We start from the raw sequence: 19,604 nt of genomic DNA on the forward strand, positions 1-19,604 counted from the left end.
AACAGGGTACAATCAGGAAACTATTTAAAGAAAGAGTTAAAAAAATTTTTGCATAAGTTACTTTTTTTTTCCCTGTGTCATGTGTGACCCTTGAACTTTATGTTTACACAAAAAAGACAGGCAGCGGCAGAGTCCGCTCTAATCTTTAACCATAACTGATTTCCAAGAATCTGTGACACCATTCCTAGTTCCTTTGGTTCGGTTGCTTTCAACCAGTTACCAGCATTTGAACTTATTCAAGCATGCTAAAAATCAGACACAATGAAAAACCTAACCTATATGAAGTTGTGAAACTTTTTATTCTGAGGAAAGTGTTTCAGCAAATCCCAAACCTCAATGATGACATCTGGTGTGAAGGTGAGAAAACAGTAATGACTCAACTCTGACTAAGGGAATTAAACTGTGGAACTTGCCTGTTTATCAGGTTTTGAAAAAAATTGCTATGACCAACTTGCAAAGTTGGAGGTAAATTAAAATATGTTAAGCACATAAGGCAATGAAATGCCCACTGAGGACCCAAGACAGGTGAATTGCTGAGATCCTCCGCTTGTGGGTCCAAGCACAGTGGTTAACGTCACTGGAGACTCAAGTTCTGGTTCTAGACAGAATGTGTTATCCATTCTCTCTGTCTGCAAAGGATCTTCAGCATCAAATCATCACACATGACAGAAGCAAATCAACTTGAAATTCACACTGATACTTTGAAGGGTTTTCAGGGATTGAGGCCTATAAATGTACCGAGGTGATAATGGTACTGGACACACTTGCAAAGTAATGGTACAGCCACTTACACAAGAGCTTGGCAGTTGTGTTCACCTGAAATTCTCTGTCTTACTTTTAAGATCCCGCTGGGCCTGGAGGGAGCTGGATAAAGGCGAAGGCAATCAACTCCAGGAAAGTCAGATTCAGATCACCGGGGCTGGGTGGACAAGGCGTGCCACTCTCTCACCTCACCCATCACCCTATTATGGGCTTTAGTAAGTCACAGTAAGTCCTTGAAGATGTGCTTCCCTCTCCTATGGTGTTAAGCTACATGAGCACCCCAGCTCTCCAAAGGCAAGGTAAGATGGAAAAAGTTTCTTACCCTCTCACTAAGCAAACAACCCAAAGAAAGCCTCAGAAACAAAATAATAGCCTTCAAAGAAGGAATATCTGTGTGTTCAGATGAATAAAGCCAGTAAATGGAGAGGCATATAAGTTCTTGTCATCTGGGATCCCCTAAAAAAGGGAAAGAAATGTATTTCTCTCCTCGCCCCCCTTCTTTTTCTTTTCCTGATTGCTAATTGCACATAGGTAAAAAGTTACTTTTGAAGTAATTCAGTCCTGACATAATATTAAGATAGTAGAATACAAAACGTCCAAGTACCCTTGGGCGATGGGGAGGAAAAAGGGAAAACCTGGCTGTTAAGGAGAGTTAATAATATATGGAGTGCTGATGTTTTGCGAGGCACTGTGCTAAGCCTGTGGTACTCCACGGACACCTCATATGATGAATTTAATTCTAAAGTATGATGAATTATACGCACACATATGAACATCCATACTTTATTACTCTAAACACTTACCAGTATATTACTTTAATTTCTAAGCTGATGAAACAAAATGAACAAATAACAAGTAAGGGTATAAAACCCAGACCTCCTGAATTTCGTATCAGCATTGACAGTGAATTATATTTATATGCTGTCTTTCCTTCCATAGGTTAATTTTCATTTGTATGAACAAAATTAATTTACAAAATTAAATTTAAATTTATATTGTAAATGTTCATATTTATACAAAATATATATTAAATGTTCTAAACTTTGTGCAGGTTCAGTGGCATTATGGATTCAATACTCTAACTCTAAGGTAAGATATTTTCCTCTTTAAAACAGATGAACAAACAACAAAACAGGAAGGAGTCTTTAACAAGAAGTAGCTATTTTGGAAGGAAATACATATAAAAGAAACCATTCTGTAAAGCCAAGACTCAAATTTCATAATCTGCCCAAACTTTTTAGGTTTGCGTCTGTGCTTCCTGGGCCTTCCTAGTCTATACCTTGCATTGGTCAGCATGCCAACAAAGAGGGTACCATAAAGGGCACTGTATCTAGCCCTGGCAGTCCCCTCCTTGTGTATGTTAACACTGTTTTGTGCTGGTGCAGCACGAAGAAGTTCATGACAAGGTTTGTATTTGAGGTTCTTTTCTTGAGAAATCATAGGGCTTATTTTTTCACTCACATGGGATATTTATTTTACTATGTTAGTTTCATTTCTAATACATATATATTGAAACCATAAAGACAAAAACACAGTAGTCAAGGACCAAATACATTGAGTGGCTGTCACTTGTCTCAATTCTGAAGAATGAGCCCCAGTGCTTAGACACTGAGTAGAAAGTAATTCACTGTAACATCAGATTTATTTGTTTTTAAATTTGATCACTCTGGGTGAAATTTATAAGTCCAAGAAACATAAAGAAAGAAATTTCTTTCCTCAGACTTTGAAATATCTCAGAAAGAAATGTCAGATCTACTGCATTTAAACTAATTTATGATAAAATGTATTTCTTGTATATACTTTAAAACTGAATATACTTTAAAAAGTATACAGTCCTCAGGGTGCCTGGTGACTCAGTTGGTGAAGTGTCTGCCTTTGGCTCAGGTCATGATCCCGGGGATCCTGGGATAGCGGGGAGCCTGCTTCTCACTCTCCCTCTGTCCCTCCACCTACTCTAGCACGTGTGCACTCTCTCTCACTCTCTCAAAAATAAAGTATTTTTTTAAAAAGCACATAGGCCAACAATTTACATTTTCAACCACAGTGAATCCTCTTAGTTTGACTATCTGGTAGTCAACCACTTTGGAAGCTGGGGTTCAAGGACTTATCTGCACCCTACTGGCACACCTCATTCTAGAGAAGGGCACAAATCTATAGACAAAACAACTTCCAATTGAACTATTTGCACAAAATTAATAGATAAATGCAGTATTCAATTAAGGCAAAGTGTGGGTACTATCCTTCCTCTTTATATGCTACTCCTGACTGCTTGCTTACAAATGTCTTACATGATCTTGGCTGTAAGCTCCATGTTACTTATACTACAGCTCCCAAACTTGAGACATCATCAGCAAATTAAGTAGCCAAAATAATGACATTCTCATCACCTAGTCCTTTAACTTGAAATTTACTCTGCTACAAAGAGGCAGATGGTCTACGCATTTTAGTAAACTGAGAAAAAAGAATATAAATTTCAAATTTTAAAGGCACACTATGCTAAACCAAGGCCTTGTCCACTTCTTGACCCCATTTTCTAAGACTTCCTGTCTTGTGCACTAAGTGATGCTCAAGCATGTCAAGCTTGTTCTAGCCTCTGGGCCTTCCTTTGCAGTTATTATTTTCTCTGCCGCGAATGTGCCTGCCCCAATTTTTGCCTTTCCTTTTAGTTCACATGTCATCTCCACAATGACGCCTTCTCTGATGGCATTTCCGCTCCAACTGATTTTGACCATAACACTCACCACTACTGAAGTGTGTTTATTTACCCCCTCATGTCAGTCTCAAATTCTAAGGTATTTATGCCCAGAGTAGAAACCCTGCCCTTTTTTGTTCACTTCTGTGAATATGGTTGCTTGGCCTTTATTAGAAACTCCATAAATATTGATTATTGTAATGAATGCTTAAAATTAATCTAAGGAAAGCATTCTGATTTAAGGAGCAAAGATAGGAAACAAGACTTTGCTTCTTAACACTGCCATTCCTAATTTAATTAAAATTTATCTTGAAGAAATTCGAGGTAAATAATAAATTAGTTTCCACATTCATTCTTGGGAATAGAGACCTCATGCCCTGCGCACTGTCATGTGCTATGCCCATGCCTGTGTGCTATGCCAGCTACACTCAGGGAGCCGAATGGGGTCTGAGAAGCCAAAGTGTCTTGCAGTGTCAGTGACTGGTGTACTCTTTACAAAGTCATGGAATATTGGGGAAATAAAGAGTTATCTTGGAAACAGAAGTCTGAGCTGATTAGCCTACTCGGTCTTGTCAGCAAGCCAATATATGTGCCCCCCACTACCCTCAGTAAGTCTTCAATGCACTAAGCAAAGGCAAGTTACTTCACCTGCTCACTTTAAATTTGTGTTTTGGGGTGCAGTTAAAATTACACCAAATTGTGCACGTATTCCTGATGTTTTATAAAGTCATCAGCAAGAGCAGATGAGGCAGGCAGGGGTATGAAAAGAAACTGAATACAGATCTGGGAGTTTGAAGGAGGTCTGAAAATGATGAGAACCTTTGCCAAACCTTAAGCCTAAGAACGTACTGCTTCTTCCTTGGGAACAGCATGTGCTACAGGGTGGGGCCAAGTGATTTTACTGCCAGATTTTTGATGCTGTGCTCAATTTAGTTCTCATTGTTTGCACTGGGGGCTTATTTTGAGTCACATACGCTATTAGTGGTAATATAGGAGAACATCTATTAATATTTTGAGTCTTTATTAGAGTTTAAGCATAAGCTATAATTTAGCTTTACATGATCTTTTAAAAGTATGCCGAATTTCTAAGTGGGATTTATTTTTAAACTCAAATCCTCCTCTTTATGCCTTCCCATACCAGTTTCAAAGCAACACCGGTGAAGAATTTTTAAAATGTATCTACACCTAAAATATTGGAAATGCATTGAAAAACGTGAATAATAAAATCACAATCTTCATATAAACAACTTTTTGCTACAGTAGAACCTATGAAAAATAAATATTGAATTAGTGAATCTTTCTTAATTTAATGCTTATTCTTTCTTTTTTCTTTTTTTTAGAGAGCATGTACATATGCACAAGCAGAGGGAGGGGCCGAGGGATAGAGAGGAAGAGCAGAGGGAGAGAGAGACTCTTAAGCAGGTTCCATGCGCAGTGCAAAGCCTAATGGGGCTTGAACCCTGAGATCATGACCTGAGTCGAAATCAAGGGTCAGATGCTTAAGCAACTGAGCCACCCTGGAGCCCCTTATTATTAATTCTTTTTTTTTTTTTTTAAGATTTTGTTTATTTGAGAGAGAGAGAGAGAGAGAGTAAGAGAGAGTATGAGAGGGGAGAAGGTCAGAGAGAGAAGCAGACTCCCCATGGAGCTGGGAGCCTGATGCAGGACTCAATCCCGGGACTCCAGGATCATGACCTGAGCTGAAGGCTGTCACTTAACCAAAAGAGCTACCCAGGAACCCTAATTCTTAAGAATAAAACTATATATAATAGATTCAGATTCTTGGGGCACCTGGGCAGCTCAGTAGGTTAAGCCTCTGCCTTTGGCTCAGGTCATGGTCTCAGGGTCCTGGGATTGAGCCCCACATTGCGCTCTCTGCACAGCAGGGAGCCTGCTTCCCCCTCTCTCTCTGCCTGCCTCTCTGCCTCCTTGTGATCTCTGTCTCTCTCTGTTTCAAATAAATAAATAAAATCTTAAAAAAAAAATTCAGATTCTTTTATAACACGCTAAAGGTTTTATTGATAGAGATGGTTCTCTTTTGTTCTGAAACTCTCATAAATACTTAAATATATACTAAAAAAAAGACGGAACGATGAAATCTACCAGATTTAACAAAAAAGTTCTTAAAATATAAAGAGTATTTATTTATTCATTAAAGATTTTGTTTTTAAGTAATCTTAACCCCTAATGCGGAGCTTGAACCCACCATCCCAAGATCAAGAGTGGCATGCTTTACCGACTAAGCCAGCCAGGCACCCCAACACAGAGGACATTTAAAGGAAATGTAGTATTGTTACCTCCATATGCTGGTAATGAAGTATTAAGTAAATATGTGCTTTCAAAATTATTCAATAAATTGTAAGACTGTTATGTAATCATCCCATAAATTATAAGCAAACAGATATGGCTAATATGGGTTTATGGGCTGATTACATGAATCTTAAAACTTATTGAACAGTTTGATTTGATTTGATTTGATTTTTTAAAAGATTTTATTTATTTACTAGAGAGATAGAGAGAGCACAAGTAGGCACAGCACCAGGCAGAAGGAGAAGGAAGAGCAGGCTCCCCGATGAGCAGAGAGCCTGATGTGGGCCTCGATCCCAGGAACCTGGGATCATGACCTGAGCCAAAGGCAGCTGCTGAATCGACTGAACCACCCAGGCATCCCAAACAATTTGACTTTAAATAGCCTAAACATATTGTGATAGCTACCTTCGAGATGGCCTCAATGACATCCAGCTCCTACAGTGAATCAGGTGTGTAGCCCTCTCCCATAGTGAACCAGGGTTGTTCTGAGTGACCCATAGAATATGGGAGAAGAGATGGTATATGACTTCCAACATAATTCAGCTTTCATTTTGGTCTTGCTCATTCTTTCTCTTGTAACATGCTCTCTGTAGGAAGCCCAACACTATGTTGAACAATCCTATATAAAGGCCAAAATATGAGGTCTGATGCCTTCTAACAGCAGGAGTAAACCACTGAGGAATCTGGCCTTCAGCCAACGGGCAGATGAGTAAGCTATCTTTGGAAGAGAACTTCTAGTGAAGTAAAGCATTCTGATAACCACAGCCCTCACCAACAGTGTGACCGCAACATCGTGAAACAGGCTGGATCAAAGTCACCCAACAAAGCTACTCCTGGATTTCTGACCTGAGCTGAAGGCAGACACTTAACCAGTTGAGCCACCCAGGTGCCCTTTACCTGTGCAGCATTAATGAACAGCGTTAATATGCAAAAATATGTACGTAAAAGTCTAAAAAACACAAACTCATTTTTTGTGACAGGAAATAGATCAGTGGTTGGCTAGAAATGAGGGAGTAGGGTGAGGGATTACCAAGAGGTCAGAGGAAATTTTGGGGGTAATGGGTATGTCATAATCTTAACTGTATTGATGATTTTATAGGGGTGTGTGTGTGTATACATATATATGTATGTATATACATATATATATATATCAAACCTTAACAAATTGTACACTTTAAATGTGCATACTTTGTTTTTCAAAAATGTTTCAATATAGCTATTTTTACTTTAATTTTTAAAAATTTTGTAAAGATTTATTTATTTTTTTAAGATGGGGGGAGACAGAGAGAATCTTCAAGCAAACTCCCCACTCAGTATGGAGCCTGACATGGGGCTCAATCTCCTGACCCATGAGCCAAAACCAAGAGTTAGACACTTAATCAATTGAGCCACCAAGGCGCCCTAATACAGCTATTTTAAGTACCAGACACCTCTATCCACAATTTACCTAATTTTCAAATTGCCAAGTCTAAATGTTATTAGGCTTTGTTACTTTGGGATCTAAAAATTAAGAGACCAATAGTTTTATTATATATTATTCTATCCTTATATCACTTAGTCTTAAAGAATAGTAGGAACTTCAGACATAGGAATTGAACAAAGCTCTAATGATTTTTTTAAATCCACAAAAGATTACCTGATACTTTCCTCAAAAACTCATTTAGAGTTCTAATCAACACTGTCCAGGAAAATTGACCCTTTAGCCTTTAAACCCTATTGGGTAAAATTTAAGTTGAATTTTTTGCTCTGAACCTATAACTTTTCAACATGGATAAGAAAACTATCTAGATGATGTAATCATATATGCCATTTGCCCATGTTAAAATCAGTTTCCACATTAATTAAATTAAGTAATTACTACAAAGACAGGACTGCATACCAAATTAAATGTACATATGGAGAGATATCTATATCTATCTATATCTATATCTATATCTATATTTATATCTATATTGAGATATATAGATCTATCTATCTATCTATATCTATCTATCTCAATATAGATATAGATCTATCTATATATAGATAGATATAGATAAACAATGAAAGCAGATGGGTTTATGTCATTTGCCTCCTTACATTGGCAATAACATCACATTTAACCTATTTTAATGATATCTAAAATAGAAATCATTCTGGGGTGCCTGGGTGGCTCAGCTGGTTGTGCATCTGCCTTTGGCTTAGGTCATGATCCCAGGGTCCTGGGATAGGCTGCCACTGGGCTCCTTGCTCAGCAGGGAGTTTGCGTCTCCCTGTCAAATAAATAAAATCTTTAAAAAATAAAATAAAATAGAAATCATTCTAAGATTAAGAAAAATGGTACCTTTATACGATATTTAAATAAAATTTTACAGACATAATTAATTTTGGTAACATATTCAGAAAACATTTAAAATAAAATATTCTATAGGATATCTTACTTTTTATCATACTACAATCATCTTCTATTGTCAGGAAGCTGGAGAATTTTCTCTCCAAATATATTTTCCATATTAAAAAAATTTTTATTAAGGATTTTTATTTATTTATTTGAGAGAGAGAGAGCACAAGCAGAAGGACGGCCAGAAGGAGAAGGAAAAGCAGGCTCCCACTGAGCAGGGCTCAATCCAAGGACCCTAAGATCACGACCTGAGCAGAAGGCAGATGCTTAACAGGCTGAACCACACAGGTGCCACTATTTTCTATATTTTTAAAATAAATTGAATGTTCTCATTATTTTTATTTTATTTTTCAGATTTTATTTATTTATTTGACACACAGAGAGAGAGAGAACACAAGCAAGGGAAGCAGCAGGCGGAGGGAGAGGGAGAGGCAGGCTCCCCGCTGAGCAGAGAGCCCAACATGGAGCTTGATCCCAGGACACTGAAATCATGACCTGAGCCGAAGGCAGAGGCTTAACCCACTGAGCCACCCAAGTGCCCCTGTTCTCATTATTTTAATTCTACTATTTATACTTTTAAGATTAAAATGTTATTGCAAGTAATTGGTTTTCTTATAGTAACACATACATACTAATTTTCTTAATCAATATTTAAAATATTTCTATCACTTCTTAATCGCTGAATCCCAAACATGATTCTCTGGCTTGATAATGAAACCTAAATTGATTTTTTAATTTCTGGAATATTGGAAACATTATGAAAATGACAAATAATATAAAATATAACCAGCTCCTCATCATCCAGATAAAAGAAATAAATACTTTGCAAGTTTTCTTCAAATTTTTGGTGTTTAAAGAATTTATTACCAGTCAGGGCATCTCCTGCACCTGTCAGGGGTGCGAGCTCCAAGCATCTCATGATACAGCCACTCCTCAGGGCCAGGAGTGTGGAAGCCAAGTAGGAGAAACCTCCAGACCTGAGCTCAGTCTCTTCCCGCCACCCGAACCACTATGACCCTCTTCAACAAGGGCCCTTATTACAGGCTCTCGGCAGAGGTCAAGAACAAGATCGCTTCCAAGTATAATCATCAGGCAGAAGAAGATCTTCAAATTTAAATAGAAGTGACAGCGTAATGACACCAACTCTCAGCTGCGCTTAAAAGATGGCACCATCGGGGCGCCTGGGTGGCTCAGTGGGTTAAAGCCTCTGCCTTCCGCTCAGGTCATGATCCCAAGGTCCTGGGATCGAGCCCCGCATCAGGCTTTCTGCTCAGCAGGGAGCCTGCTTCCCTTCCTTTCTCTCTGGCTGCCTCTCTGCCTATCTGTGATCTCTGTCTGTCAAATAAACAAATTAAAAAAAAAAAAATTGCTGATCCTCTCATTTAAAAAAAAAAAAAAAGATGGCACCATCCTCTACGAGCTCATCAACAAGCTACAGCCAAGCTCAGTGTAGGTTAATGAGTCCTCGTTAAACTGGCCTCAGTTGGAGAATATTGGCAACTTTATTAAAGCTATCCAGACTTCTTATGGCATGAAGCCACATGACATATTTGAAGCAAATGATCTTTTTGAGAATGGAAACATGACCCAGGTTCAGACTACACTGGTGGGTCTTGCAGGTCTGGCTAAAATAAAAGGATTCCATACAACCCTTGACATTGGAGTTAAGTATGCTGAAAAACAAACAAGACGTTTTGATGAATGAAAATTAAAAGCTGGCCAAAATGTAACTGGTTTGCAGATGGGAACCAACAAATGCGCCAGCCACACAGGTATGACAGTTTGGGACCAGGAGGCATCTTTATGATCCCAAAATGCAAACTGACAAACCTATTGACCAGACCACAATTAGTCTGCAGATGGGCCCCAACAAAGGAGCCAGCCAGGCGGGGATGTTAGCATCAGGTACCAGAAAAGACATCTATGATCAGAAGCTAACATTACAACCAGCAGACAATGCAACAATTTCTTAACACATGGAACCAACAAAGTTCCTTCCCAGAAGGGAATGAGTGTGTCTGGGCTTGGTCGGCAAGTATATGATCCCAAATATGGCACTGCTTCTGCAGAACCTGTCATTCAGAGTGGAAGTCAAGGAAAAGGAACAAATAGGTCTGAAATTAGTGGTAGTGATTATCAGGCAGAATACCCAGATGAATATCACAGAGAGTACCAAGACAACTACCCCAGAGATTACCAATATGGCGACCAAGGCACTGATTATTAGATTGATACAAGGAGCTCAGTATTTAGCCCATTGTTTTTATTTAGGGAGAACCCAGCTAGCCTTGAGTAATTTTTACCTTGTCTTCCTAAAACACTGTAACGCTTATTGTACGTAAAAGAAATATTGCCTTACATACATTTCCTTTTCCTGCATCTTCCCTAACAGTTGTCTTTTAATGCTGTAACAGTTCAATCTTACAGCAGAAGCAGTAACTCCCACATGAAGTAAAAAGGAAGACTGTGAAAAGAGAGTACTCTTGTATAGCCAATTCTCTTATCCAAGACTTATGCATTTTTATAATCTACTGACTAAACTGGGATTTTCAAACAATAGGAAGTGGGGTTTTTGTTTTATTTTGTTTTGTTTTACAGTTTAGTATCTTGTTTCGGTGTGGAGGACGAAACTCATGCTTATAGCTAAATGCATTCTTCGCCAACTAAATGTAAGATGTAACATTTTAGACATTTACATATCAAAGACTCTATAGTATTGTTCACTAAAGTTTAAATAAAATCCTGATGAGAATAAAAAAATAAAGAAATAAAATGTTAAAATACAGCTAAATCCCATTCTTCTGCCCCTTCTTCCTCAAGATAAAAAGTGAGTTTTCTTATATTTTAATTTCATATGCTTGGGTACAGTATTGTATATTTTGTTTTAAGCAAAGAATATTAATAGCAATACCCAGAAAGGCCAGCTAGAAAAGATTTTCAACTTTACTGTCAGGGATTGCAAATTAAAATAACAGAGAGCTACTCTGCCACCTGTCAGACTGAAAAAAACTAGAAGTCTGACAACAGACTTGAAGTGGAGGATAAAAAGGAACGTACACACCATAGGTATAAGTTGGTACACAGTGTCTTTAGAGAACAATTTAACAATTTTTTAGTAAAATTGAAGATATTCCATTGCTATGGCCCAGAAATTACCCCCTTAGTTATCTACCCAAGAGAAAGTGTCACATTTAAACACTTCAGGAGGCTTGTAGGTCTGTGTTAATAAATTTAACAGCTTCCACTTGAATCATACTTCTTACGTGTCAGGCACAGTTCCAAATCCCTTCTGTGCTTTTATTCTATTATGCTCATAACCTACCTATCCCATAGAAAACGTACTGCATTTTACAGATGAGTAAACTGAGGCACAGCAGTTTATAACTTGCCACAGTTGCATAGCTTGGTGGACCCACAAACACAAGCAATTTAGTTCTGAGTCTGTTAACCACTATGCTGTATGGGTCACAGAAGTACTGTATGGAAGAACAAAAGACTGGAAATCATCCAAGAATCCACCAAGAAAGGGAGGAACAGGCAACAATATATTCACGCAGAGCAGAAGGACAGAGCCAGTAAGATCCATAAGCCAGAGCACACCCAGGCGCTTGCATACATTTCAAAAACCTAACGTAGGGAGAACAGGCAAAGTGCAAGGTGATTTGTACTGTATGATACCTAAAGCGATCTTTATGATTTATTTCCAATAGCTGAAATAGGTAAAGCAATCTTAGCCTATATTAATGAAATAAAGGAATCAAGAGCAAAAAAATGGGGGAGGCTTTTTTCCCCTTGGGGTTAAGAATCTTGAATAATGTGCTGGTTCCAGGAATTGCAAGATTGATAACTAGACTGGATTTTAAAGTGAGCAGCCAGAATGATGAAGGATTTTGCAGTGGTTTACAGTGTGCATGCAAAGTCTTTCAAATGAGGGAATAAGTCTGCTTATGTGTGAGAAAGGACAATGTTCTTCATCATCCCCCTCTCCCCACAAGCTTCCCATCAAATGTGTGGGTATGCATACAGGACAGGGTTAATCTTTTTGACTTATCTTCACACAAAACATTCATAAATACTATAAAAACTCCGCTTAACTTTATAAGTGTTAGACAGGGTTTTCTTAAATACACTGAAGGACGTTAAATCACAAGTTGTGCACAAAAAATAGTCACAGAAAACCATATAATAGTAGAAAAATATGGCTATTATACAAGCAGAAAAAGTTAACAAATGACCCAAAAAAGACCCCACATTTTAATTGTTTTTATTTTGTAAAGTCTTAGAAGATAGGTCTACCAAGGAGTCTACCCCTCCGCAAAATAGACTATCGACAATCAAAAAGTACTCTCTTTAAGAATACACTTACTATCAAAAGCTTCTGCACAGCACAGGAAACAGTCAACAAAACAAAGAGGCAACCCACGGAATGGGAGAAGATATTTGTAAATGACAATACAGACAAAAGGTTGATATGGAGGATCTATAAAGAACTTCTCAAACTCAACACACACAAAACAGATAATCCTATCAAAAAATGGGCAGAAGATATGAACAGACACTTCTCCAAAGAAGACATACAAATGGCTATCAGACACATGAAAAATGTTCATCATCACTAGCCATCAGGGAGATTCAAATTAAAACTACATTGAGATACCACCTTATACCAGTTAGAATGGCCAAAATTAGCAAGATAGGAAATGTGTGATGGAGAGCATGTGGAGAAAGGGGAACCCTCTTACACTGTTGGTGGGAATGTAAGTTGGTGCAGCCACTTTGGAGAACAGTATGGAGATTCCTCAAGAAATTAAAAATAGAGCTTCCCTATGACCTTGCCATTGCACTACTGGGTATTTACCCCAAAGATACAGATGTAGTGAAAAGAAGGGCCATCTGTACCCCAATGTTTATAGCAGCAATGGCCATGGTCGCCAAACTGTGGAAAGAACCAAGATGCCCTTCAACAGACGAATAGATAAGGAAGATGTGGTCCATGTACACGATGGAGTATTATGCCTCCATCAGAAAGAATGAATACCCAACTTTTGTAGCAACATGGACGGGACTGGAAGAGATTATGCTGAGTGAAATAAGTCAAGCAGAGAGAGTCAATTATCATATTATCATCAATTATCCACTTATTATCAATTATCCACTTATTTGTGGAGCATAACAAATAACATGGAGGACATGGGGAGATGGAGAGGAGAAGGCAGTTGAGGGAAACTGGAAGGGGAGATGAACCATGAGAGACTATGGACTCTGAAAAACAACCTGAGGGTCTTGAAGGGGTGGGGGTGGGAGGTTGGGGGAGCCAGGTGGTGGGTATTAAGGAGGGCACGTATTGCATGGAGCACTGGGTGTGGTGCAAAAACAATGAATACTGTTACACTGAAAAGAAATTAAAAAAAAAAAAAAGAAATACTTACTTAGGAGAAGATTTCAGCACTGAAAAGCAATGATCTGTGCAAGGTCATAGCATTAAGTTCTTTTTCCTCACTACCCAAATGAACCTTGTCTGCATCATGAGCAATGGGAGCCTGTGAAGAGCCCACCATGCTGACATCAGTTCATTGAAACCATCAGTCTCCACAGAGCAGGATTACTCTCTATAGAAAAGCAGTTAATCTAAAACAAAGATCTCTGCGGAGAAAAGACTGTTCCAAGAAAGACAAATCTTTGAAAGATAAAGAAGTTAAAATGAGTGCTGACACACATGGCTAAAATGCTAATTTTCATGGAAACGTAATGGACATATAAGTGGGGGCATATTTAATGTTAATTACTCTTAATCTTAGCTGTTGAAAAAAATGCTTTAGGTTTGGGTGTGGCAACTCCTTTTGAAAAACCAGTTGGCACTCCAGTGTAGACCTTGCTATGATTTCTTTCCAACATTGGACACACCTTGTTCAAAGACAAATGACTCATAAGAGGCCACAATCCAAAATGTGATATTCAGCATTTAACTTGCTAATGGTACCCCAGAAGTAGCCACAGCTCCTGCTGTGAGAAAAATAGCAGACGGGATTAAAACTGATGGCTTCTCTATTTCGCTAGAATCAGTTGTGCAAGAATAGTAAAAATACAGTTTAAAGAGTGTCAGATAAGGTAATGAGGAGAAAGGCCACAGGCGGGTTGTGAAAGTGTGCCAGCGTCAATACACGTTACTCAATATTTGCACTACTTAACAAAAATAAGCCAAGCATAGGTGAAAATGGCTAGATGAGAAAGGAGAAAACACACCTGAAATAAGTGTAACATTGTGTGTCAACTACACTTCAATGAAAGAAAGAAAGAAAGAAGAGAGAGAGAGAGAAAAAGAAAGAAAACACAAAGGACCTAATGTAAGGCTTGACAAAGCATATTTGTACTACAACGATTAAAAACACCAAGTGTGACACTTGGTATTCAGTATCAAACACCTTATGCATTATCAATGAAAAAAGGCCAGCTAAAGACTTATTTCTTCCTCCAAAGCCCATAAGCATATTTATGCATGTTTTAACATTGTATCAATTATTGATACAGAATTGTGTATCAATAATTGTGCAGAATTTTTTATTTTAAATACTGGCACCAGCCATTAAAAAGTTGCTATTATATATTTGGCTCACTTATTCATTCTTTCAATATAATTTTGTGAATTCTATGATGTGGTGTCCTAATGATGGACTCCTTTTTGCTCTTAGGAGCTCACAGTGCAGTAATGGGCAGAATCCTATATAAGTATTTCTGATTAACAATAAAATTATGTAGGGGCGCCTGGGTGGCTCAGTGGTTTAAGCCTCTGCCTTCGGCTCGGGTCATGATCTCAGGGTCCTGGGATCGAGCCCCGCATCGGGCTCTCTGCTCAGTGGGGAGCCTGTTTCTCCCTCTCTCTCTGCCTGCCTTTCTGCCTACTTGTGACCTCTCTCTCTGTCAAATAAATAAATAAAATATTTAAAAAAAAAAAAGAAAAAAAAAAAAAAAAACAATAAAATTATGCTATCCTAGAGTTATATGGGGATCAGTTTTACCTTAAAGTTCACTCTTACTCCTAGAAGAAGAAAACTATTTTATTGCTATCCAGTTCTACAAGGATAATAGTGATGCAACAGATCTCATGTACATTGAACTTTGATAATGTAATGACCCTTTCATGTACATACAATTTTAACGGAACCCCAAGGAGAGGACAATATTCAAAATGGTGAAATTTCAGGAACAACAATCAATCATGAATACGTTTTAGTTGTTTTTGCTTTTATAACCTCCTTCAAGTCAGCGGGGAGCCTGCTTCCTCCCCATCTCTCTCTGCCTGCCTGTCTGCCTACCTGTGATTTCTCTGTCAAATAAATAAATAAAACCTTAAAAAAAAAGAACAAAAAAAATCTAAACCTTAATTAATTCATTTAATAAATATGCATTGAGTGTTTTTTACTGGCTCAGCAATGTTCTAGGTGATGAATATTCAGTAGTGATGAAAGCAGCCATGGTTCTCATCCTCCTCCAACCGCAACAGGCCAGGTACTGTATGTAGAGGAGAGGAAAGAGGAACTGGGAGAATACTGTGTGCTGAGGATGAGGGAGGTCTGAATAAAGTAAATGATGAGGAATGTCTCCCTAAGTACATGACACTTAACTTGATCCCTGACATGAGTGAAGGGATCTGCGATGTGAGGAGCCAAGGACCAGGGGAAAGTCTTCCAGGAAGAGGCCACTGTACCCACAAAGGCTTTAAGACAGAAGACCATCAGGGAACCAAGGGAAAATCACTGTGTCTGGACCATAGTGAGTGAGGGGCTGCGGGCTGGGGGCGGAGGCCAACTGATGAGGCCTATCACGTTGGCCGCGCGCTGTTATAGAAGCCACACTAAGATGTGTGAACTGAATTTAAAGTGGAGTGGGAAGCCATTAAAGGGTTTCAACAGAGGACATGCATGACATTTTAAAAAGATGACGCTGGGGACACCTGGGTTAAGTGTCTGCCTTCAGCTCAGGTGATGATTTCAGTGTCCTAGGATTGAGGCAAACATGGGCTCCCTGCTCAGCGGGGAGCCTGCGTCTCCCTCTGCCTGCTGCTCCTGCTGTTTGTGCTCTCTCTCTCTCTCTCGGACAAAAAAATAAATAAAATCTTAAAAAAAAAAAAAAAGATTACACTAGTTCCTAGATACAGAGAATAAGTTGGAAGCAAGCTAAAGGTGAGGCAGGGAGACAAATTAGAAGCCAATTTCAGTAGATCACAAAAGGCACAGGGTGGGCTAGAAAAAAAGGCAGTGGATGGATTTGTAAAAAAAAGTATCTGAAGCCATGGCATAATCTGGAGGTAGGATCAACAGAACTTGTTGATAGGTTGGATACTGTGGGTAACAGGCAGGAAGGAATGAATAATGCTGAGGAAATTCTGGGAAGATGGCCCCAATTGTTGAGATATGGAAAAAATGTGGAAGGAACAGGTTCTGAGGGAATATTTAACATTTTGTTTGGACATGTTAAGTTGGAGATACCTACGAAACATCCAAGAGGAGAAATGAGGGGCAACAAAGTATATGAGAGCAGAGCTTCAAAGAGTGGTTTCTAGTGAAGATAGAAATTTGCAAGTAAGGAAGCAAACAAATGGTACTTAAAGCTATGGCTAATGATGAGATCACTGATGGAGAGTGAGGAATAGTATATCTACAGTTTCTGCAAGCAGCAAAAATTTCCTGGGGCAATTTTGATTCAGTAGGTTAAGAGTGGGGACTTTGATTCTGCATTTTTATTAAAAACTCTAGGTGGGGGGCACCTGGGTGGCTCAGTGGGTTAAAGCTTCTGCCTTCGGCTCAGGTCATGATCCCAGGGTCCTGGGATCGAGCCCTGCATCAGGCTCTCTGCTCTGCAGGGAGCCTGCTTCCTCCTCTCTTTCTGCCTGCCTCTCTGCCTCCTTGTGACAGACAAGGAGTCTGTCTGTCAAATACATTAAAAACAAAAACAAAAAACTCTAGGTCGGTCTCATCCTAGTACCATTCTGTTAAATACCTGTTATAGAAACAGAAAGTAAGTGAGTCCAGCAGATAACTAAGATACTCTAGCAATTGGTATCTGGCCATAAGAAGAGTTTGAGAAACAGAAGCCATGGACCAACTAGGAGAGAGTGGTCCATGCAATCCTTACTATCGTCAAAGGGAAACTGAAAGGTAACTGTCTTTTAGGTACTACTAGCAAGACTCTGGCCAGAGTTTCCTTGAGGAAGCTCCTATAAAACAGTGCCAAGAACAGGCCTCCAGAACAACAGACTGGCTCAAGTGCTCAATGAATTTGTGCTTTGTCATTGTAAAAAGAAAACACAGACAATATCAGCAACCGGATTGCCAATACCTTCTAAGTATAACTACAGCGATCCTAAAATCAGGACAGGGGATCATGGGATTGGTACTGGCCATGCTGGAGTTAATGAGCCCTTGGCCAACCCATTTCAATGTTACCAAGGGCAGGGAATAAGTAACACCACTATCTTTTCTTCTTTACTTTTCTGTAGCATGCAACTAGCCTAAAGATCCTAGTATTTATTAATTCCTGAAAACAACAGGTTAAGACAAGTAGGCCCAGACAAATTATGAGGCAGATTCATTTCTATTTCTCAATTTATATTCTGTTAGCCCAATCCCACCTTAGCAGTCCACATTTCCATACTTCTCTGTCTGGAACTGTCACAACTGCGTCGTTATCTGTGTCCGACAAACCAACTTCATAGCACTTCCTTTTATTACTTCTCAAAGCTCATTACATTTCATGTAGGGTTGTGTCATAACAAGTTGATCGTATAATTTTTATATGTTGATGAGTTTGCTATCACCCACCAATTTGCATTTTAACAGGACATTTGTGGATACAAACTTTAATTTGAAGGAATTGAGCTAGAGTTGGAATATTCCTGTATCATTACAGAGGAGATATACTAAATATGGAGATAATTTTAATAATCCTTAATCAACATCACACAGATTGCTATCTATTTCACCTGTAAAGTCTCCATGGTTTAAGAAGTCTTTAAGTTAATAGCCTTGGAGCAAGCAACCATTTAAAAGTGATGCCAAGAGGGGCGCCTGGGTGGCTCAGTGGGTTAAAGCCTCTGCCTTTGGCTCAGGTCATGATCCCAGGGTCCTGGGATCGAGCCCCGCATCGGGCTCTCTGCTTGGCGGGGAGCCTGCTTCCTCCTCTCTCTCTCTCTGCCTGCCTCTCTCCCTACTTGTGATCTCTGTCAAATAAATAAAATCTTAAAAAAAAAAAAGTGATGCCAAGAGATCGTAAATTACTTCATAAAGTTGATTTCATGTTGTGGGAAGAGCTGAAAGAAATCTTTTTTTTTAAGATTTGAATTAATAAATAAATTAATTAGCGGCATGCAAGTGGTTGGGGGAGGAGCAAAGAGAGAGGGAGAGAGAGAATCTCCAGTAGACTCCACAGTGAGTGGAGCCTGAGATCAAGACCTGAGTCGAAATCAAGAGTTAGATGCTCAACTGACTGAGCCACTCAGGTGCCCCTTGAAAGAGATCTTGAACAACAAATATACCTGAGTCTTCCTTGTAAAAAATCTATACAAAACCAAAGATTTTCTTTACTAAAAAATAAAGTGGGAAACAGTCAGTAAATAACAAGTTACAAATCAAAGACCATTAGGTACAAGGCAATCAATACAAATGTGTAGAGGAACCAGATATAAAAGAACATGGGGCCAGGAGGTCCACAACGAACATTCAAATTCAGTTTCTGGAAAACACTGTGAGACTACACATACCACATCTATGAGCCCACTACCTTCCTAGGACCTCAGTATCCCCGCACTAAATTCCCCACTCCACTGTACAACAGAAATTAAAGTAGGGCTAAGATGCTCTAATTGCAAGGGAAATGAAAGAAATATCTATTAGGATTTTGAACTATCCTGGATTTCTCATGACTGCAGGGTTTACCAGAATGCAGAACTTTCAGTGCTAATACCAGGACAGTTAAAAGGCTTGCTCTATGCTTTGGGGCTACAGGAAGAAAATAATGATAATGTGGGGTCTACTTTCCAAAAAAGAGTTGAAACTGGTAGCTTGGTTTGAAAAAAATGGTTAAGTAGCACACCAGAAGGCAGAGTAATCACCAAGATATTCTTCAAACAGTAGCTAGACTGATAAGGCAATCAACTATCAAGAGGCACCCAGTATGTGTGTCACTGACATTATCTTTTTACTATCTCACACAAAAACAACACTGTGAGCATGTATTAGCAGCTCTGGAAGAGACCATGTTATGAAACAAAAAGAATCAGAGGCAACGAAATGCCCGGTAATGTCGAAACCAACATCCTGAAGTCAAATGAGATCATTGTTCTGTAATTTAAAAACAGGATAATTTCATAAGACATGTAGAAAGAAATGATTAAAGGAACTGGACTAGTTGTCTAGGGTAGTGGCCCTCAAATGGGGGTGATTCTGGCCCCCCAGAAGCACATGA

At 38.9% G+C, this 19,604-nt stretch overlaps 1 protein-coding gene and 1 pseudogene across 1 annotated transcript in view; one reads left to right on the forward strand and one right to left on the reverse strand.

The window, feature by feature from the left end:
- ADGRV1 (adhesion G protein-coupled receptor V1) overlaps window positions 1–19,604 on the reverse strand; it is a 515,461-nt gene that overhangs the window by 248,807 nt on the left and 247,050 nt on the right. The window lies entirely within an intron of this gene.
- On the forward strand, window positions 9,156–10,377 carry LOC123938509 (annotated as a pseudogene).

Source organism: Meles meles, chromosome 3, assembly GCF_922984935.1.
Source record: "Meles meles chromosome 3, mMelMel3.1 paternal haplotype, whole genome shotgun sequence".
Classification (NCBI taxonomy): Eukaryota; Metazoa; Chordata; class Mammalia; order Carnivora; family Mustelidae; genus Meles; species Meles meles.